The sequence below is a fragment of the Leptonychotes weddellii genome, chromosome 4, assembly GCF_054177405.1.
Source record: "Leptonychotes weddellii isolate Sample4059 chromosome 4, ASM5417740v2, whole genome shotgun sequence".
Lineage (NCBI taxonomy): Eukaryota > Metazoa > Chordata > Mammalia > Carnivora > Phocidae > Leptonychotes > Leptonychotes weddellii.
In genome coordinates this window covers 15,260,711-15,283,424 of record NC_138372.1, presented here as the reverse complement: position 1 = coordinate 15,283,424, position 22,714 = coordinate 15,260,711, and the positions used below count along the sequence as shown (strand labels likewise).

General features: G+C 42.5%; 1 protein-coding gene across 5 annotated transcripts in view; it reads right to left on the bottom strand.

Annotated features, from left to right (window-relative positions):
- The window catches only part of ZBTB40 (zinc finger and BTB domain containing 40), a 73,168-nt gene extending 59,783 nt beyond the window's left edge, over positions 1-13,385 (bottom strand). For 3 of the 5 annotated variants that reach the window (XM_081817694.1, XM_081817695.1, XM_081817696.1), the window contains exon 1: positions 13,217-13,385. The gene's annotated coding sequence lies outside the window, so the exon portion shown is untranslated. The remainder of the gene's footprint in view (positions 1-13,216) is intronic. The other 2 variants (XM_081817693.1, XM_081817697.1) reach the window with 1 other exon arrangement.
- Between the last annotated feature and the right edge of the window lie 9,329 nt (positions 13,386-22,714).

Sequence of the window (22,714 nt, the reverse complement as noted above, 5' to 3'; positions counted from 1 at the left end):
CTGAAGGATTCATTTATATGAACTGTCCAGAACAGGCAAATCCACAGAGATAGGAAGTGGATTAGTGGTTGCCAGGGGCTAGGAGGAGGGGGAGTTGGGGAGTGAATGCTAATGGGTATGGGGTTTTTTTGGGGAGTGATGAAAATGTTCTAGAATTAAAAAGTGGTGATGGTTACACAGACTTTTAAGTTGTACACTTTAAAACAGTAAATTGTATGGTATGTGAATTATAGCTAAATAAATTTTTTTAATTAGACTCTTGAAGATTTTTAATAACATGAGGAAATGCTCTCAATATACCAAAAGGAAAAAAAAACCAGCATGCAATTGTATATATAATTCCAATTTGGTTTAAAAATATATGCACATGTACACATTTGCATTTAAAAAATTTATGTACATGTATGTACACATTTGCATTTAAAAATGTACACATTTGACAGAAAATATGTCAAAATGCTAACAGTAGGTTCCTAGGTAGTGTTATGATGGGGGATTTATTTTCTTCCTCATACATTTCAGAATTTTTTATAGTAAACATGTATTATGGAATTTAAAAATAGAAACCCAGGTAGGTTTGGCTGGCTTCAAAGCCAGTGTCATTTCCAACAACCTATTCATTCATTAAACATTTATTTAGTTCCTACAATGTGCCAAGCAAAATTAAATAAGATATAATCTCTGCCTGCAGGGAATTTATACAAGTCTAGCCTGGGGTTTAAACCTGAGTCCATGGACTAGGAAAGGAAAGAAGAGTCCATGTGTTCTCTAAATTACAGGCAATGTTGTCCAACTGCACACTTTTGGGGCAGAGGGCCCACGGCTGTCCTGAGCAGCAGTGTAGCTTAGTGGTTAAGGATGGAGCTGGAGCCAGACTACCTGGTGTGAAGCTTGAACATCCAATCACAAAGTATGTGATCTGAGGGGCGTAGGTTTCTCATCTACAAAATAGGGGAAATAATAGTACTTCTCTCACTGGGTGGTTAGAAGATTAAAGGAGTTAATACACCTAAAGCATCAGCAGTATGCACTGAGGACACAGTAAGTGCTCAATAAATGCATCAGCTGCTAGCCACTATCATCACTACCAGGGCCACCACCCCACCTAAATTCTCAAGGAGGCAGAGACAGAACGGACTAAGGACCACTAGAAAGGTTGTTTTCCACATCTCAAAACTGGCAGCATCTGATTCTTGATAAGCCTATAATAACCGTTATATTAAACTAATTTCTATTTCCAGATTCTCTCAATTTCTAATGAAACTCTTCTTTTGAGGCATTCTATAAAACACAATGAGACAAAACATCAGAACAGTCAGCGTAACAAACTGCTTGTATCCTCTTATCTTCTAACTCCTAGAAACAAGCAATTTTTCAAGGCTAGCCTTGGAAGGAGGCTTTGAGAGGCTTATCTGTCTTTTGCCTGCCTTTCCGGCCATGCTGCTCTGATTGAATAGTTCACCCAAGATGACTCACAGGCCAAACTGCAAAAGCTCTGGAGCAACACAGTCATCTAACGAGTGACTGCATTCCACCTACTGGGACTCTTCCATCCGACAGTCGAGAGTCTCAACAAGCAATCATCACTCCAATGCTTTTATATCCAAGTTCTTAGATGTTAAAAAACAAACAAACAAACAAACTCTTGGCTTTGTCACTGGTACTTATAGGCATTTTTCAGTGACTGAAGATGTGGATAAGTTCCAAGGTTTCACCAACTTGATTTTGAGAATACACTTTTCCTTAGCTGGGAATAATCAATCTGGACACACGGTAACACCGTACCAAAGTTCAAATTCAAAGATACCCACTTAATGTACAAATTAGAGAACTCAGGCAACTACACAATACCAAACCAGGCCTGGTGACTCAAGAGACTAGGTGCCTAACAGTAAGGGTCAGAGGCTCTAGAGCCAGCCCGCCCGCTGCCCAGGGGCCGAATCACAGCGCTGTCCCTCTCAACGGCTGTGTGGCTTTATGCCAGTGGCCTCTCTAGGCCTCACTTTCCTCATATGTAAAATAGGGATGTTAGTGCTTATTAGTGGGGTAGCTATAAGCACTAATAAGCCACTGCATGTATATGAGTCAATACGTGAAGGACATTTCCTATAACTTTGTAAACATTCATTAAATGTCAAAAGGAAGCATAAAATCCACCTGCCAAAATATTTTATTTTATAGTTCTTAGGTTGGATAATCCGTTCACAGATGTACTTCTAAAAAATCACTCTGCCTCATCACTTATCTAAGTTACATATGTATCTTCTATATGTCAAATACTGCAAAAATTTTTTTTAAAAAAAGAATAAACTTTGGGGTGCCTGGGTGGCTCAGATGGTTAAGCGTCTGCCTTCGGCTCAGGTCATGATCCCAGGGTCCTGGGATCGAGTCCCGCATCGGGCTCCCTGCTCAGTGGGGAGCCTGCTTCTCCCTCTGCCTCTCTCTCTCTCGCTCTGTCTCTTATGAATAAATAAAATCTTTAAAAAATAAAAAAGAATAAACTTTATAGACAACCACACTGCTAGTTTCAAACAGCTGGTCTGAGATGGGAGTCAGCTAGGAAAGGGAGAGAAAATGGGCTGGGTTAGGCCTCTCATAACAGAGAGTGCTGGGCTATAATCTGAGAGAATTCAAGGCCTTAAACTCATTGAAAATTAGCCAGAGATATGGGAAAGTTTGAAATCACCTGGTCCAATTCAGACATTTTGTAGATGAGGAAACGAAGGTGTTGACAAGTGTCTTAAGATCTTCCAAATCAGTAATGACAGAAATGAGACTCTTCCTGTTACCTGTATTTTTGGTACACACTCTGTAAGTGGAAAGCAACGAAGAACACATTTTGGAAAGGGAAAAGGACACAGTTCAGAAGGGTTAAGGGAGGGATCTAACAATAGGAGCTTACATTTGCAAAGGTTTATTATATCCCAGGCACTATGCCAAGCACTCTGCATGGTAGCCTTATATAATTTTTGCAAAACCTGTGAGGTAGTTACCATTATTAATTCCACTTTCAACTGAGAAAGTAGAATCCTATCAAAAGTAAACGGCTTGCCCCAAATCACAAAGCCGCTGAGTGCCAGAGTCCGTAAATGAACCCACGCTGTCTGACTCCAGAGCCGGAACTTTCACCGCTGGATACTGCCCAAACGTGGGACTGAAAAAGCTGTGAAGCTCTTGATCCCTCAGTCTTTCTCCTACTTTTTTGGTAACTGCTCTGTTCAGAGGCAGTGCAGAGATACATAGTAAAGAAAGTGGGGTTTCGTTGTTGCTGCTGTTTGTTTTTAATTCCAGTATAGTTAACATACAGTGTTATATTAGTTTCAGGTGTACAATATAGAGATTCAACAATTCTATATATTACCCAGTGCTCATCATTGATAGTGTAGATAAATAAAGTGTTTTTAAAGAAGAGATGCCATTAATTTAGGGGCTACTCATCCTGTGTTATATGAGGCACCACACACACTTGTCAAGGCCCTGACTTGTCCAAGGCCACGAAGAAGGTGATGGTGCTGCTGGGGGAGGTGGAGCCCATAAAGCCCCAGCGGGGCTCTACAGCCCCATTTCCTTAGTCAGGGAACAGTGTGTGCCTGTCCATCCAGCAGCTCTTTACTGAGCCCAGCCAAACACCCTTAACTAAAGCTGTCCTTACAGAGAAGAAATTCAGCATAATCCTGCTCTCAAAGAACTGGCACAGGTAAGAACAGATCACTTTCAGCTTGGAATCCTACTCTTCTTATACCTCAGTAGCTGAGTATCAGAAGCACTGAAGACTATGGAGCTCCCACTGCCCACATTACTGCCTTAGGACACCATGCAGATCACCCAACCTTCGCTAGACCTCTGTGCACACTTCGCAGATGAACTCCATTCTCCTCTCCTCCGAGTGCTGGAAGTTTTTTGTCTTTGAAGAAGCAGGAATTATTTTCATCTCTAGCTTTCTCTTGTCTATCACCAGGGAGTATGACAAAAGGGTTAACTTGAGGAGCTAACAACAACAAAAAATGCAAAAGAGGATAACTTCTCTATTGCTTCTAACTTTGGGAAAGAGCTATGGGATCCCATAGTATTTGCTCAAAAATGTTCAAAGGAAGACATGAAAATTTTATCCTCAACACTTCACTGCCTGAGAAAAAAATCCAGAACTCTAGGGGCCAATTATTCTGCTGTCTTGGACTCTGACCTTAGAAAGGTTTGAACCTGACTGGAACTGAGGCAGCTGACAGCAGAGTACCAGCTATATGAGCAGCCAGTATCTAGGGTGGTCAGATCTAATGACTGCCAGGGCTTCAGAGCATCATTCACAAGTTACAGTACCACACTAAACCTATGGGCTAAATGAATAAGAGCAGCAAATTTTACTGTTATTTAAATTCACAAGTTCCTACTATGTTCCCAATATCATGCTGGGAGCCAGGTACTCAAAACACTGGCAGGCCTTTAAAAATCAACTAGTACTGGACTGCACTCATAAAACTAGGCCAAGAGAAGGCAAGTGAGAGCAGAGCATTAGGGAACGAGGAGGAAGGGGTGATAGGAGGGCTTACTGTTTGCAAACAGAAGTGAGGGAAATCTTTGTGATACGAATTAGAAGGGAAGACTAATGTAATACTATGAGCTGGAGTTTAGAATGGAGTGGCTCTTAACTGTCTCCCTTGCTTTCGCTTTTCCCTGGCCAGTTGGGAGTTTAAAATTTGAAAAATAATTTTTTTTTTAAAGATTTTATTTATTTGAGAGAGAGAGAAAGCACGAGAGGGGGGATGGTCAGAGGGAGAAGCAGACTCCCCGCCAAGCAGGAAGCCTGATGCGGAACTCAATCCTGACTCCAGGATCATGACCTGAGCCGAAGGCAGTCACTTAACCAACTGAGCCACCCAGGCACCCCTGAAAAATAATCTTAATAAGGAGCTAAAAAGAGTTGGGTTCTAAACCTGACTTTAACTTTGTAACCTTGAGTTACTTAATTTTTCAAAACCTGTTTCCTCAACTGTAAAAGGGAGGTAACATGTATATGGGAGCTCATAATGCCATTCACACTTTTGTGTGTTTGAAACTTCCATATTTTAATGGAGACACTAAAACCTATTGCTTAGTTGCTATAAGGATTACAAGAAATAATTATGGAAAATACCTAGCCAGCGCCTGGCCTTTGTAGTATTCAATAAATGATAACTATCATTATCAACATGCTATTTATTAAAGTTCTGGGATGTGGGCAAAGAGAACAACATACTACAAAGCAGTGAATTAACAGCCACAGACTGTACAATTAGGAATATCTGGATGTCTGTACAAGGTCACTGTTTGTTTTTTTTAAGATTTATTTATTTATTTATTTATTTGACAGAGAGAGAGAGACAGCGAGAGAGGGAACACAAGCAGGGGGAGTGGGAGAGGGAGAAGCAGGCTTCCCGCCAAGCAGGGAGCCCGATGCAGGGCTCGATCCCAGGACCCTGGGATTACCACCTGAGCCGAAGGCAGATGCCCAACGACTGAGCCACCCAGGTGCCCTGTACAAGGACAATCTTCCCATATATGGGTCTTACAGGCTCGCTCTTTCATCTTCCCCTTCCTGCTTGATTTCAACTCAGGTCATGAGCCCAGCCTCATGACCCCAAGATCACAGAGCTACGTACTGAGAATGGAGGAGAACAGACAAGAGAAGGGGTTCTGAGGGGACAATATAACAGGATGGGCTGGGGGGGGACATCTATGAACTATCTGAAATGATATATAAAAAGTTTTGAGTATGTGGGTGTGTACACCCCTCTGAGAAGTTCTGGAAGGATTCTAAAAGGAATTTTTTTTTTAAGTTAAGACTGAAAATCAACAAGCACCCCCTTCCCCCCACCCCCTGCCCCGTTCTCTTCTCTCTCAAAAAAAAAAAGGAAAGAGAAAAAAAAGAAAGTTCTTATTTTTTGTCTATTGATTTGAGATGCTGTTTTAATTGGATACTAAACTGTTGTATACATTTGGGTTTCTTATTGGATTTTCTATTTTGTTCCATGGGTTTGATTGTCAATTCATATGCCGTTACAAAACCATCTTAATTTTAGACGCTTTGTAATTTTTTAACATCTGGAAGGGCCAGTTGAAATCAAGAGCTGGACGCTTAACTGACTGAGCCACCGAGGCCCCCTAGTAAGAACTTTTCATACGTGGGAAAAGATAAAATTGGATCCTTCCTCAAACCAAATGTCAAGATAAATTCCAGGGGTGCCTGGGTGGCTCAGTCGTTGGGTGTCTGCCTTCGGCTCGGGTCGTGATCCCGGGGTCCTGGGATCAAGCCCCGCATCAGGTTCCCTGCTCGGTGGGAAGCCTGCTTCTCCCTCTCCCACTCCCCCTGCTTGTGTTCCCTCTCTCGCTCTCTCTCTCTCTGTCAAATAAATAAATTTAAAAAAAAGATAAATTCCAAAAGGATAAGAACCTTAGATGTTTAAAAAATAAAAAGTGAAACCATACATATACTGGAAGAAAACATAATGAATTCCCCATAAATTAAGAGCAGGGCAGACTTCCTAACTGTGACTCAAAATCTAAAGCAATACACTGTTAAGACCCATAAATATAATATATAAAGATGTAAAACTTTTGTACAGCAATAAAACAACATATGCAAAGTTAGGCATATGACATACTGGAAAAAATATTTTTGCAACTTATACCACAGACATTGAGCAGATATCCTGTATCTCATTAAAGGAGAAAACAAATTTAAACTATACTGAAATGATTTCTTACCTAACAGATGGGCAAACCCCCCAAAACTTTGATAGGAAGACTCAAGAGAAACAGAGGAGGAGGATCAGGTATGAAATAAAAACTTCTATGAACGCACCTTGTTATGTAGTTTTGATTTTTGAACCACATAAATGGTTTACATAGTTAAAAAACAAAATTAGATTTTTAAAAGCAATTCTTTTTTTTTTTTTAAGATCTTATTTATTTGAAAGAGAGAGAGGAAGAGGGAGAGAGAGTGTGCAGGAGCCAGGGGAGGGGCAAAGGGAATGAGAGAGAGGCAGACTCCCCACCGAGCAGGGAGCCCAATGCGGGACTCGATCCCAGGACCCTGAGACCATGACCTGAGCGGAAGGCAGACGCTTAACCAAATGAGCCACCCAGGTGCCCTAAAAGCAATTCTTAAAGTTTAAAACAAATGAGCCTGTTGATAAAGCTTATCAAGTTGGTGGCATAATAAATATAAATACATCAACTGACCTCAGGACAGTATTTGACTACACATCTGAAACAGCACATAGTCCCGGGACAAAGGAACCACATAAAAACTCAAACAACATTCGGTGATCTAACAGTCAGTGCAGACAGCGGTACTGCTACCGGCCTGGTTAGTAACAGGGCCAGGAAAATCCAAAGCCCCAGAGTGCCGCCCACTTGTCCTGGGAAGGATGAAGCTCTGTGGCCCACTGAGCATGATGGACTGGGTACTCAAGTAGAAAGGGTGAGAGGAGGGGAGAGAGTAAGATGAGGCTTGAGACAGGCCTAGCCAGAGCCTGAGGGCAGCACAGTCCAAGCCAAGGAACTGTATTGTCCTGAGGGCAGGCAAGCCATCCGAGAGTTTTAAGCAAGGGGGAAACAGTCACATGTGATCTGTGCTTTATAAAGATCACTGGCAACAGTGTACAAAATAGATTAGAAAGGAACAAAGGAAGAAGCCAGCTGGCCAGTTCTGAAGCTGTTGTAGTAATTCAGGGCAAGAGATTATAGTAGCTTTAACCAAAAGAGAAAGGGGACATCAGTAGGCTTGTAGCCTAAATAAATGTGTGCTATTTGTGGGTAGGGGGTGGAAGGAGGGTAGGGGGTTGACAGAAGGGGAAGAACATGGGGGGACTTTCTGCCTTTTGCAACTCTGTGGTGCCATCCACTGAGATTAGGAACCGAAGGTAAGTACCAGATGGAAGAAAAATGGCAAGTTCACTGCTGCCAGAGCCCCTGACATCATCCTTCAGAGCTAGTGGGGACAAGGAGCTAAAGGAGTCAAGGACGAAGATCCAACAGTCAGGCTGCAGTCTTAGAAAGCTGAGAAACAGATGAAACTAGCAGGTTAGCTGACCTCTTGCAATATTTTCTCAAAGTCAGAAATAGAACCACATACTGTTCACTTTGTTTTTTATTTTAATAAATTTCAAGTAACCAATATTTAGAGCCCCAAAAGCTAGTAATCCTTTGTTTCTAATCTCCCTCTATCCTTCTTGGGCCCTTTCCTTCATAAAAATTTACTTCATCAAACATTGAGAGTCCCAGAATTAGACTCTCTGCTAATAGCAGAGGTCACTCATGCAAATACCTCCAGGGGTCAGACAGATGTAAAATCTCTCTCTGTAAATACAAGCAACTCACTGACAAACACTGTATGGGCCAAACAAACTGTGGCCCACAGCAGTTTTCTACTGAGGTCCCATGTTTGCAAAACATCCCAAGATAAAGACTTAAAGACAGTTCCTTCCTTTTCTTTCCATTTTTCTAATAAACCAGAAATTGCATCTTTGAGTTGACTTTTTCAGAGGTCCTAATATTAGTGTAAGTGAGATAAATTTGGTTTCAGAAAGAGCTCTATTTCCCTCCACAGACAACAGAGGGATGCCAGGACAAAGCAGGGGCAGCATCTCTCCTCCTTCACTCCTCTGTCTCTGCCTCCTTGAATCCATCCCTCTCCTTCTCCTCTCTCCCTCCTAAGGTCCTGAGGAACCGAGTCCATCTGCACGAAATTGATGCCTAGAGCCAAAGTATTAGGCTGCTACCACTCTTCCTTTCACCTGTCAGAAGAAACAAATATGGCAACTGCTACCAAGGTTGCCAAGACAACACATCATCAGTGTGGCAGTCTCCTGTAAAATCATGACAATGACCTCTGAGGCATTTCTGAAGTACCTCATTGGGTAAATACCTCTACCAGACATGATCACTCAACTATGCTTGGCCACTTCTGACAGGAAACATGGCCCGAAAAGATACTTTCAAAACTGCAGTCAAGACCATACAGCAGTAAGAAATAACTGGTTTCAGGGGGATTCTCAACACTACTTTGGGCCAGTGGTATTACATGTGACATTTCATTGTTGGCTCTGCACCTCGAGGGTCAAGGATCCCTCTGAGACCTGATTAGAGAAATGGACTCACTCCCCAAAAAAATGACACTCAGACAAATTTGCAGGCAAATTTAAAGGATTTGTGGGTCCCCTGCAACTCAACCATTTATCCCAGATTAACAACCTGGGATCAGCTATAATGTATTTACTTCATCTAAGGAAATTAAATACTTGGTGTCATGAGTTTGAGGATTTGGGGTTAAATAACAACATTAGGGAAATACAAGGAAAGCTAGAGTTCTTTCCTTACCCTTCTTTCCCTTGAGGGCTGCAGAAGCCTCAAAACTGCAAGAGTCTCTGCAAATGACATACCGTATCCCTTCCATGACTTAGAGAAAGTGACAGTCTCCTCTCTAAATTTAAATGCCCTTAACATTTAATTCTTTCCTCTACATGGTTACAACTTGCTTTCTTCGAATTATCGAGATGATGGCTTTAGAAAGCAGCCTATTGGAGATCCGGAAAACCATAAATTCCAATTCAATTTCCTTGTGAAAATCAAAGAGCTCACTCTCTTGAACAGTTGAAAGCGGCTGAGGGGTCACTGTCTTCCTCCGGGGTGCTGGTGTAGGCAGTACTCCGGAAGGGTAACGTAAATACTCCGTATGAGGCAACAGGGCATACCAATTTGTTTTTCAATCTATTTTATTTCAGTTCAAAGCTTCTTTGCAGACAGATAGCCCAAGAAAACAAGCCACACTTTGGTTATACTCAGTCTTCTTCTATCTCCAAAAGCAGTTGAGTATTGCCAAAGTGTGGCTTGTTTTCCTGCAGTGCCTGTCTGCAATGATGCTTTGAACTGAAATAAAATAGATTGAAAAACAAATTGGTATGCCCTCGCTCCTACTGCAGTTTTATATTATCCTTCAGAACTAGTGTTACCACCTTCTCTTTACTGGAACCCAACAGACCCAAATCACAGAGTAAAACTGAATACTTGAAATGTGAAGGTCCCACCCAAAACTAAAACAGCAATTTAATGCAGGGCTTATTGTTAACATTGCATTGCATTAACATGCCACTCTCTGTCCAGTTCCTTGCTCCATTTGCTGGGAGGGATTACATCTTCTAAGGATATGTGCGATCCAGTTACTAGACACAGTTTAAAGCAAAACTTGACATGGCTGATCTTCTTATACAGTTTGATTTCTTACTGCCTCTGCAATTTTTCACATTCATGAACCCAAATACCTTCTAATTTTTACCAATTCAGAAAGTCTGCTACTTGCTTTAAAGCATTCAATGCCTTGCATAAAGTACGCAACATTATTTTGAACTTTTGGAGGAAACCCAAAATCATTTGCAAACAAACTCTGAAATGACCATTACCTAGAAGAAACCTATCATTTTCTTAGACTGCCTTAAGAAAATGCACATGCCTTCAATGGAGGAACACACTAAAATAATGAAAAGTGTTCTGAATAGACAGTTGTATAATTTGGTTGAAAAAAAAATTAAAAGCCATTTGGAAGAGTTCCTCTCTCAACAGAAACATTAAGAAAAAATAAGATCTGTTCTTGTCCCCCCACCCCATCAAATATAGAAACATACATACACATCCTCAGTTCTGTTGATAACATAATCCTGGATTTTTGTTATTATTTAGCACTTCAGATAAATTTCCATCTGGGGCCAAATTTGGTTAGTTTTCTCTAACTGGAACTCAGCAACATGTGTAACAACAAAAAGAAAACACCCAACCTGTTATTACATTTTCTCTTATTTAATCCACATAACAACCCTTGGAGGAGGTACCATCATCCGCCTTTCACATATTAATCTGTAACTGGCCCATGGGCGGGCCACTCTCTCAGCAGTAAAGCTGGCTTCAGGGGCCAGAGACTGGGAGCACGGGACTGAATCACAGCACCACTACTCACTTCTTCCAGCCCTCCAACACCCCAGATTCTTGCCACCTCACAATCTCTGATCCTATTAAAAAGTTCTTCCTTCCCAGTTGTCTCCCCTTTCCCTTCTTGCTGGACTGGATCCTTGTTTCAGCTTCAGCTATCTTTCTCCAGCAGCTTACTGGGCCATTCCGGTAAAAGGGGGTCTTCCAGGTTAGCATTATTTGACTACCTTCATCACAGATGCTACTATTTGCCTTAGACAAGAGGTGTTAGGTCCATCTTGCTCATGGTAATCGTAAGGCCTAGCACAGTGGTGTCTGGTACATAGCAGGCAGTCAAATATTTGCTCAACCAATGGCCTGAATTTGTTTAAATACTTACCAGACTACAGGCTGTGAACACTGGCTAGCAGCTGATACAAAAACAGGTAAGGTGTGGTCCTGTCCTTGAGGGCATCCCAAATTGGTAGAAAAGATAATAAACACATGGGATAATACAGGGTGGTATGATCAGCTAAGGTTCATATATTAGCTCCCTTGAATATTAGCTATGTAACCTTGGACATCTCTCCTCTCTGAGTCTCGGTGTCCTCATCTTTAAAATGGAAATACTAATACTACCTTTGTCATAGTGTTAGCGAGAAGACTGAATGATAATCCACGTAAATAAAGCACATAGTGCATTAGCATGCAGAAATCACTTAATAACTAACTACTAATTTTATTATGATGCTATGACAGCTGTATTTGAAATTACCTTTGTTTACCTGTATACCATCTGTCCAAGACCCTGCTGAATTTAAATTCTGTGAAAGGCTAAAGATCATGTTGATCTTGTTCACCACTTTATTTCCAGGGATTTGAATCATCCCTAGTACATAGCAGGTGCTCAACTAATACTGAATGATTCATGAAAGCATGCATGCAGGCATGGAGTGTTCTGAAATCATTTGCAAACTAGCGATGCATAGCCTGTTTGGGAACGACTGCCATATAAGAAAGGCATCTAAATTAGAAAGGAAGGTGTGGCAGAAGTTTGACGATTTAGCTAAGGAAAGAAAAACTTCATTTTGAGGTTGTAATTATATCTCCATAAACCATACACAGATTTGGATACAATTTCAAGCCAGAACCAAGGAGCCCCAGGTTGAGACTTGAAAGAAGTTGAAGCTGTGTGGGGTGGGTTACCAAGCAGAGGGCTCCCTAGGGTGAGCTCAATCTGCCAGACCTATAATCTATTGCACCCTTAGGAAGCTTAACCTCAGAATCTGGGCTTCCTCTCTTAGGTGGAAATATGGACACTTACTTACGAAGTTTGTTAACAAACAAAAAAACTTCTGGGTATGAACATAAAGAAAATCCTGGCTTATTGTAGGCGCTAGATGGATGGTACTGTTATCAAAAATAGGGGAAACAATTCCCACGTTGAATAACAGATCAATAAGGCCAGAGCTTTAGGTGTACGGGGTAGCTTTAACTGAAGTTTCCCATTCCATGAGAAGTGATCAGAAGAACCGCTGGACAACACTGACCAGTCTACTTGTGTCCAGGGCAGAGGCTGGCACACTTCTCCTGCTTAGGGCCAGGCCTAAGTATTTTCGGCTTTGTGGGCTATGCCGTATCTATCCCAACTACTCAACTTAGCCCTTGTAGCAAGAAAGGAGCCATAGATGATACAGAACAATGAACATGGCTGTGCTCCAATAAAACTTCACTTGAGGACACTGATATTTGATTTCATATACATTTCACAAATTACATGAAAGTCTTCTTCGCGCCCGCCCCCCAGCCATTTAAAAATGTAAAAACCACTATTAGTTCCCGACAGACAAAAACGGTGGGGTGGGGATTGGCCCAAGGCCGGAGTTTCCCGACGCCTGGTGCACTTGGCAGAAGAGCGGGGGAAGAGACTCGAGAAGCAGCAGCGAGGAGGCCTCAGATCGCGCCAAACAGCAGACGGTGAGGGGCGAGGACAGGCCCCAGGCGGCGGGCAGGCCCCAGGCTGGGGCCAAGCCGGGTGCGCCCCGACGCAGCCCCACGGCCTCTCCCCACCGCAGACTTACAGCCGAGCCTGCGCTCGGGGTGGGAGCCGCCCCAGGGGGTCCGCGTCCCGGGCGAGAGGAGGCGGATGGGACTTGGCAGAGCCCCGCGGAGGTCGCACGCCGAAGGGTCTCAGCGCGCCCCTAATTTGGGGCGCCTCTCGGGCCTCAGCTGCTAAAGGGGTCTCCAAGCTGAGTCCCAGCCCCGTTTCTATGGTTACCTGTTCAGCACCGATTCAAACTGCCGTTCTTTATTGACAGCGCCATAGAGGACACGAACACTCCTGCCCGAAGGGAACAATAAAGCTTTCTCCATTCAACAGCGCCAGAGACGCCAGAAGGCGGCCATTTTGAGGCCGGCGCGTAAGGAGTATAAGCGGCGAGGGGGCGGCCCGGCCTGCCCCGCGCGCCACAGTCACGTGCCGGGGGCGGGCCTCACGGGGCGGGGCCTGCGTCGCGCGCGCCCTCCACCAATGCCAGGGTGCTGGGGCTAGCGGGTTGCGGGCTTGTTCTCTGACCTATGACCCTTGGCCACTCCCTCCTCTCCCCACACTCTCTTTTGAAAGTTTTAGTGGGGTTCCACGGACTCTTGCTGGGGCAGTGCTAGGCTTAGGATCTTATTTCAAGAATGGCACAGAAGTAGACACAAAAGGTTTCTCTACATTTTTCCAAAACACGTTCACGTACGAGGCGGAGACGTGACCTGAGCCGCGTCTGCAGACGCATCCTCATTGGTGGACAGGTTTGGCACGGCTCGGCCGTGATAGGCTAACAGGCTCGCGTCAGCCAATCGTGGTGTCTTGAAGATACCTTGATCCCGCCTCTCCCTCGTCCCTCTCAGGAATTTAGGGGGTGTGTGTAGGGGGGCGATCATAGCTTTTTTGCTCAGTTACTCTTTCTCACGCTTTGTTGCACAGTGAGCGTTCCACGTTGGAGCTCCTGTTGCCACCCTCATACAGCCCAACAGATTAAGTCAGATCCAGACAGTATCCGACAAATTAAGTCACATCAGTGCTGGGCCACTGAACCTCACACTGTCACTCTGTCACTGACGCGCAATTTTTCTGTCACTGCCAGTCATGCCGCCCAAATCCAGCAGTCTCAGTACAATGCCGAGTTCCCTCTGTGGTTACAGCTGTTAAATCCACAACGTCAATATTCGGTCGTTCTGAGAGCTGTCATTGTCAGACTGACTCCCACTCCATCACCGTTTTTAGTCACAAATTCAATCTGCTGGGCAGAACTGTCACTTGCATTGTTGCTGTCATTGGGTTCATTATTGTTTACTGTCACTGTCCGGTAGGCGACCACTGTCAATGACCACAAACTTCAAACAGTTCCGTGCAGTGTAGCAATTGGACCCTGTGCCCAGCTGTCACCCTTTCGGTTGTTCTCACCGTCATTGTCATTCAGCTACTTTCGCTGCCCCATAGTCAAGCCAGTATTTAGCAGGCCCCTACTGGGTGCACAGCTGTCCTCGTTACTGCCCAATTAGTCACTTTCACTATTATACACACATGTCCCTGTCATATTCAGGGTCAGATTTACTATAGCTGACACCCAGTCACTTTTGTAGTCCCTAGAGCTACACCCCAGCTGTTATCCCCCCGATCATGCATTTCCACCGTCTCTGCATTCTCCTTTAATAGGAGCCCCCAATATACAGGGTTGCCAGATTTGGCAAACAAGCAACAAATACCTAGAATGGTACGTGGCACATCTTAGGTGCTCAAAAAATAGTTCTCAAATTAATGGATTTTTTTTTGCAGAACAGGATTATTGCTGATGTACTGTATGTAAATGTGAATGGCTTGCGGTTCAAACAGCTCAAACAGTAGGAATAAGTTTGCAGCCATGATCTGTCCTCCCTGTTCCATTTAACAAGGTTCTGCATCCTACAGGGACTAGGAGAAAACACGAGAAATGTGGCTACCACATACATGAATTCCTGGGACCACAGTTACAAAGAACAGGATTTCTTAATTTTGTATTTCTTATTTTAAAAGGAATATATGTTTATAAAATATAGGAAGGACTCTTTCTTTCTGAAGGACTGTTTTAGCTATAACAAACAAAGAATACCAGCCCTCAACACACACTCATACAGAGTCATGGGTCAATGGCTGCAGTTTCTCCATGACTGTTTACGTGAGGTTTTGCATTATTAGAAGTTCCCAGGGGACTGCCTTGCCTATAGTTCATGAAGAACAGCATAGGGTCATGGAAACAATGGTACTGGCTTCCGTCTGGCCATCACATGGGAGGATAAGAAAACAAAGACGGGAACCTCTAAGCACTTCATCTCTCCAGAGAGCCTCAAGGACTTTTGGAGAAATAACTTGTGCTTCCCAATCGCCAGAAGGACCCAATCCTTGACCTAAAGGAGGAAGGTACTTGAGAACTTTTCACCCTTTCTTGTATCTTGATAGAGAATGTTCCCAGGCTGATGCCCGAGGGGGCTCCAGCTAAACCACCAGTTGTTTCGGGAGTGACTACTATATGCCAAGGACACTGAGGTGAATAGACATGGTCCCTGGCATAGGTAATAGAACAGCCAACCCCACTTCTACTGCTAATAACAGCCAGGCCTCATTTACCTCTCCCTTATTCTCTGCCAGGTACCAGGCCAAGCTTTACCTAGATTATCTCATTGAATTCTCATCATCCCCCAAAGAGGTAGGTGACATTATTACCCTCTTTTATGCAAGAGAAAACAGATTCAGAGAAGGTGACACAGCTCCCAAGAAGGAGAGTTGGGGTTTAAACCTAGGAAGTCTGATTCCAGAGTCTTCACTTTTTCCCCTCAGAGTAATGACTTGAGGGTTTTACAAAATATATGTGTCCATTATAAAGAGTTCAAGGATTACACGTAAAAAAAATGAACGAGAGATTTAGAAACAGAATCACTATAAATCCTAGCACTTAGCAGTAACATATCACTATAGCTGAAGCATTTCTCCATCCCGGGGCATATATATGTAGGTGGGTAGATGGAGGGATAATAATGATAATAATGAGTTTTCCTCCAGTATTGCACTATGTGCTGGACACTGTTCCAAGCGCTTTCCATGAATTAACATATTTAATTTACTCAGAGAGAGATGGAGAGACATAATTTTATTAAAACGAACTCATTTCACATACTCGTGGTTCACATCAGCAGCCAACCACCCGCTGATGTTTTTCCCCAAATCTGGTTCTTTTCTCAGTCTTTGCTGTCTCCTCTCTGCCTTCTAATCAAATCCTAAGCCCAGAGTCCTTGGGCTGCAAAAGCTGAGTCTTTAAATAGCACCCTCTCCACAGCTGCTGCCCGGTCAAATGTCTCTGCTGTTCCCTCAGGCCGTGGCGGTATTTGTAGAGGTGAAGTTTGCTAGATGCTTGACATACGCTTTTTATTTGTTAGAGTAGGTATTGGGCCTTGGCATTCTTTTTTCCTGGCTTTTTAAGTGTTCAAATTCCACTACCCTTTTCTCAAATCCAAATGAAGCTTGGTCTTCAGATCTTGCCCAGTGGAGACCAGTGAGTCTCAGATGAGAAAGCTGTTGGAATTTGCTGAATGACTCAGAAAGGTCAGCCGCCTGCTCATCCATCCGGCATGACAAAAGACTCGGGGGAGGGAGACTGCCTCACTGCAGGGAGAGTGCCTCGCTGCAAAGGGGCTGCCCAGCCAATGGAATCTGGAGCCCTTCTGTGGGTCTGGTCCTACCAATATCATTTATTGTGAATGAATCCCTTGCCTTGGTTTCCCCCCCGCCGAAACAAAAGATGCTTTATTTCATCATTCATTCATTTAGAATGATGAAATGAAATTGACATCTCCATGGAGATGGAGCATCCACAGAGGCTATGATTTTCCAGCCAAACCTGCTTCTCCTCTTCAGCAACTTAGCTCAGAAAGGACAACCCACCCACCACCATTCTCTGTCTGATTGCTCAGGTTAGACACCTGGAAGTTGCCTTTGACATTTCCGTTGCTCACCCTCAATCAGTCACCTAGTCTGACTGATTTTACCTCTAAATATATACCCTCCGTTTCCATGGCCAAAGTCCAGTTGATCTTTATCTCTCACCTACTATAATGTCCTCATTCTCCAGCTCTTTTGATATCCTTTATTTTGTTCTGCAGATGCAAGCCAGCATAATTTTTCATGTCACTTAGTATCAACTTTATTAAGCATAATTTACATACAAGAAAATGTACTCATTTAAAGTGGAGTTTTGGCAAACACATACACCTGTGTAACCACCTCTATATCAAGATACAGAACATTTTTATTTTTTAGAACAGTTTTAGATTCACAGCAAAATTGAGCAGCAGGTACATAGATTGCCAATATTCCCCCTGCCTATACATATGCATAGCCTCCCCTACCATCACCAGAATGATACATTTCTTGCAGTTGATGTATCTACATTGACACATCATTATCGCTCAAGGTCCACAGTTCATGTGAGGGTTTGCTCTTCTTGTTGTGCATTCTATAGTTTTGGCCAAATGTAGAATGGCATATATCCACCATTATAGTATCATACAGAAGAGTTTCACTGCTCTAAAGATCCTCTATGCTCCACCTATTTGTCCTCCTCCTTCCAACCCTTGGTAACCATTGACTTTTTGACTGTCTCTATAGTTTTGTCTTTTCCAGGATGTCATATAATGGGAATCATACAGTATGTGGCTTTTTCAGATTGGCTTCTTTCACTTAGTAATATGCATTGAAGTTTCCACCATGTCTTTTCATGGCTTGACAGCTCATTTCTTTTTAGCACTGAATAATCTATCATCAGTATGGACCATAGTCTATTTATCCATTCACCTATTGAAGGATATCTTGGTTGCTTCCAAGTTTGGGATATTATGAATAGAGCTGCTATAAACATCTGTGTGCAGACTTTTGTGTGGACCTAAGTTCTGAATTTGGGTAAATACCAAGGAGCACAGTTGCTGGAGTGTACAGTAATAGTATGTGTAGTTTTGTAAGAAACCAACAAATTGTCTTCCAAAGTGGCTATACCATTTTGTATTCCCACCAGCAATGAATGAGAGTTCCTATTGCTGCACACCCTCATTAGCATTTGGTGTTGTCATTGTTCTGGATTTGGGCCATTTTAATAGGTGTATAGTGATATCTCATTGTTGCTTTAATTTGTGTTTCTCTGATGACATATGATGTGGAGCACCTTTTCATACGCTTACTTGTTATTTGTATATCTCCTTTGATGAGGTGTCTGTTAAGGCCTTTGACCCATTTCTTAATCAGGTTGTTTGTTTTCTTTGAGATTTAAGAGTTCTTTGCATATTTCGGATAAAAGTCCTTCTGCAGGTATGTCTTTTGCAAATAGTTTCTCCCAGTCTGTATCTTATCTTCTCATTCTCTTGATAGTGCCTTTGCAGAGCAGAAAGTTTAATTTTAATGTGCCCAGCTTGTTGATTCTTTCTTTCATGGATCATGACTTTGGCGTTGTATCTAAAAAGTCATTACCATACCCAAGGTCACCTAGATTTTTCTTCTCTGTTATTTTCTAGGAGTTTTATAGTTCTGCATTTTACATTTAGATCTGTGATCCACTTTAAGCTAATTTTATGAAGAGTAAGGTCTGTGTCTAGATTTCTTTTTCTTTCTTTTTTTTTTTTTTTTGCACGAGGATGTTCAGTTTTCCCAGCACCATTTGTTGAAGCTATCTTTGCTCTATTGTATCACTTCTGCTACTTTTTCCAAATATGAGCTAACTCCATATAGGTTTTTTTTCTGGGCTATTCTGTTCTATTGATCTATTCTTTTGCCGATACCACAGTCTTGATTACTGTAGCTTTATAGTAAGTCCTGAAGTTGAGTCCTGTCAGTCCTCCAAGTTTGTTTTCCTCCTTCAATATTGAGTTGGCCAATCTGGGTCTTTTGCCTTTCCATATAAACTCTGGAATCACTTTGGCCCCTTAAATGGTACAGGATATCTAGAGAGGGTTAGAATTGGGTATTTCCCTTCCCCCAGGTCAGTTAGGCTCAGATAAAAACCTCAACAGATTAGATTCTGGTTAAATCGTTTCCTAACAAGGGCAGACCTTATTCTTAAGAAGGATAGAATGCTCTGGTGTATTTCCCAATTGTTCCTTTCCGCTCCCCCTGACAAAAGCACCAAGGGATTTTTCTCTGATATTCATTAGTGGAGCTCCACGAGGTAACACTAACACAAACTAACAAGACTAACCTCCCCATGACCCGTCCCTCTGGAGTTTTTAACTCTCAGATTTGTCCACACTGAGCCTCCAGCATTTATCAACTACAGTTCAGGTTTCCCTGTCCCTACACTGGTTCCCACCAAGGTTTCTGCTCATGGGTTTCTGCTCAGATAAGTTGTGATTCTCTGTGTCCACGTGTCTGTCTCTCAATTTGGGGGGGGGGGGCAGTTTGCCCTGTGACCTCACTTCTCTGATGGATCTAAGAGGAATTGATTTTTCTGTTTATTCAGATTTTTACTTGTTAGGACAGAGTGGCTATTTCCAAGTTTCTTTCATGCTAGACTAGAAACCAGAGTCCTAAGACACTTCCATCACCTGAAAAAGTGCACTCTTTCCCTTGCCCCTTCCCTGTTCAACTGCCCTTCTGCAACCCCCACCCCCCGCAAAAACTGATTTACTTGCTGTCAGTATAGATGATTCTTGTCTGTCCTAGAATTTCATATATTGAAATTATATAGTATGTAGTATTTTGTGCCTGGCTTCTTTCACTCAGTATAACTTAGTTGAGCTTCATCCACGTTGCTAAGTTTATCAATACTTCATTCTTTCTAATTGCTGGGCCCTTTGGTATTGATAGGCCACCATTTGTATATTCGTTCATCTGTTAACTTGGGTGTTTCCAGCTTTAGGGAATTATGAATAATGCTGCTATGAATATTTGTGTGCAAATCTTTGTGTAGATGTGTGTTTTTCATTTCTCCTGGGTAACACACCTAGGAATGGAATGGCTAGGTTATATAGTAGCTGTTTATTTACCTTTATAAGAAACAACCAAAGAGTTCTCCAAAGCAGTTGTAACGTTTATATTCCCAACATCAATGCTGAGAGTTCCAGTTAATCCACCTCCTCGTCAACATTTGGTACTGTCAGTTATTTTAAATGTAGTCATTGTAACGGGTGTGAAGTGGGTATCTGCTTTTGGTTTTCATTTTCATTTCCTTTTGCATGTTGTTGGTTTTCTCATTATTGAGTCATAGAAATTCTTTATATATTTTGGATACAAGGATACAAGTCCTTTATCAGATCTATGCATTATGAATAGTTCAGTCTTGGCTTGCCTTTTCATTTTTTTTTTTTTTTGATGGTGTCATTCAAAGACCAGAAACTTTGAATTTTCATGAAATCCAATTTATCGATTTTTCCTTTTAAGAGGAAAACTATTAGCACAATGCATCTGCTTAATGGGGAAACCCTGGTGCGTTCCTCTGTAAAAGTTAGGAACAACACAAGTATGGCCACCATCACCCCTATTTTTTTTTTTTTAAGATTTTATTTATTTATTTGAGAGAGAGAATGAGAGAGAGAGAGCACATGAGAGGGGGGAGGGTCAGAGGGAGAAGCAGACTCCCTGCTGAGCAGGGAGCCCGATGTGGGACTCGATCCCGGGACTCCAGGATCATGACCTGAGCCGAAGGCAGTCGCTTAACCAACTGAGCCACCCAGGCGCCCCCACCCCTATTTTTTTTAACGTTATGTTGGATGTATTACTCAACACCATCAGATAAGAGAAAAGAGAGATAATAGGATTATATACCTGGAAAATCCTAGAGAATCTCCTGAATAACCAATTATAAGAAAAAGAACGAGAGGGGTGCCTGGGTGGCTCAGTCGGTCGAGTGGCCGACTCCTGACTTTGACTCAGATCATGATTTCAGGGTTGTGAGTCCAGCCCTGCGTGTCCGGCATCACGCTCAGCGCGCGGTTGGATTGAGATTCTTTCTCTCCCTTTGCCCCTCCCCCTGCTTACACACACACACACACACACACACTCACTCTCTCTCTCTCTCTCAAATAAATACATAAAATCTTAAAAAAAAAAAAAAAGAATGAGAGAGAAGGGAGAGAAAGCTAGAGGGAATGTGGGAAGGGAGAGGAAGGAGAAGGTGGTAAAGTAAGGCGGTGATGTATTAGACAAACATACAGAAACCAACTAGAAGACAAAGGCCCATGCCTTGGACTGGGAATCCCACCATCAGCTCCTCCTGTTCTCAGGCCTTTGGCCTTGGACTGAGTTACACCACCAGCTTTCCTGGTTCTTCAGCTTGCAGATGGTATATCAGTGCATATCTCAGCCTCTGTAATTGTGAGAGCCAATTCCCAAAATACATCTCCTCCTAGATATTTCTATCTCAATCTCGATCTCTATGCTATTGGTTCCTTTTCTCTGGAGAACCATGACTGATGCATCAATGTGTAAACTTTACATAGAACTCAGTTAGAAGAGTTAATGGAAGAAAAGACTGCATTTACAATAGCAACAAAAGAAAAAAATACCAACGTATCAACTTAAAATATCAGTGACGGATACAACAGAAAACCTGAACAGAAAGATATACCAGGGCACCTGGGTGGCGCAGTTGGTTAAGTGTCTGGCTCTTGATTTCGGCTCAGGCCATGATATCGGGATCGTGAGATTGAGCCCTGTGCCGGGCTCTGTGCTGGGCATGGAGCCTGCTTAAGATTCTGTCTCTCTCTCTCTCCCCCACTCTCTAAAAAAAACCAAAAAACAAAAAAGCAAAGGAAGACATACCATTTCTTAAATAGCAAGAAGACTAAACTAAACATCATAAAAATATTAATTCTCAGCAAACATACTGACAGGGTTTGTTTGTGGTTTTTTTTCTGCAAAGAAGCTGATTATAAAGTTTAAATGGAAAAATAGACAACAAAGAATTTGGAGAACCAGCTCTACCAGATATTAAACTATATTCTAAAGCCTCAGCAATTAAAATAGTGGGCAATTAGCACACGAAAAGACAAACAAACCAATGGAACAAAATAAGAAGTCCAAGCATAGACCAAAATCACACATAGAAATTTAGTATATGCTAAAAGTGTAAGAAAGAAAAGGTAAATTTTATAATTAATGGTTTGGGAATAATTGGGTTCATCATTTGAAAAAGATGTTTTATCTATATCCCACATCTTATGCTACAGTAGCTAAAAATTGATCAAAGATTTAAAGCTAAAAAATTGTACACATTAATGTACTAGGGAAAAGTGGGCAAATTATAACTTTGAGGTAGTGAAGTTCTTTCTAATTGATGCAAAATCCAAAAACCAAATGAGAAAAGACTGATGAATTTAACATTTTTAAAAAAGATTTTATTTAATTTATTTGAGAGAGAGAGAGTGAAAGAGAGAGCACAAGAGGGGGTAGGGTCAGAGGGAGAAGCAGACTCCCCACCGAGCAGGGAGCCTGATGCGGGACTCGATCCCGGGACTCTGGGATCATGACCTGAGCCGAAGGCAGCCGCCCAATGAACTGAGCCACCCATGCGCCCCGAATTTAATATTTTCAAGAAAACTCATGAACAGGGGTGACTGGATGGCTCAGTCGGTTAAGCATCTGCTTTCGGCTTGAGTCATAATCTCAGAGTCCTGGAACCCAGGCCTGCATCAGGCTCCCTGTTCAGGGGGGACCCTGCTTCTCCTGCTGCCTCTTCTGTTTCCCCTGCTTGTGCTCTCTGGCTCTCGCGCG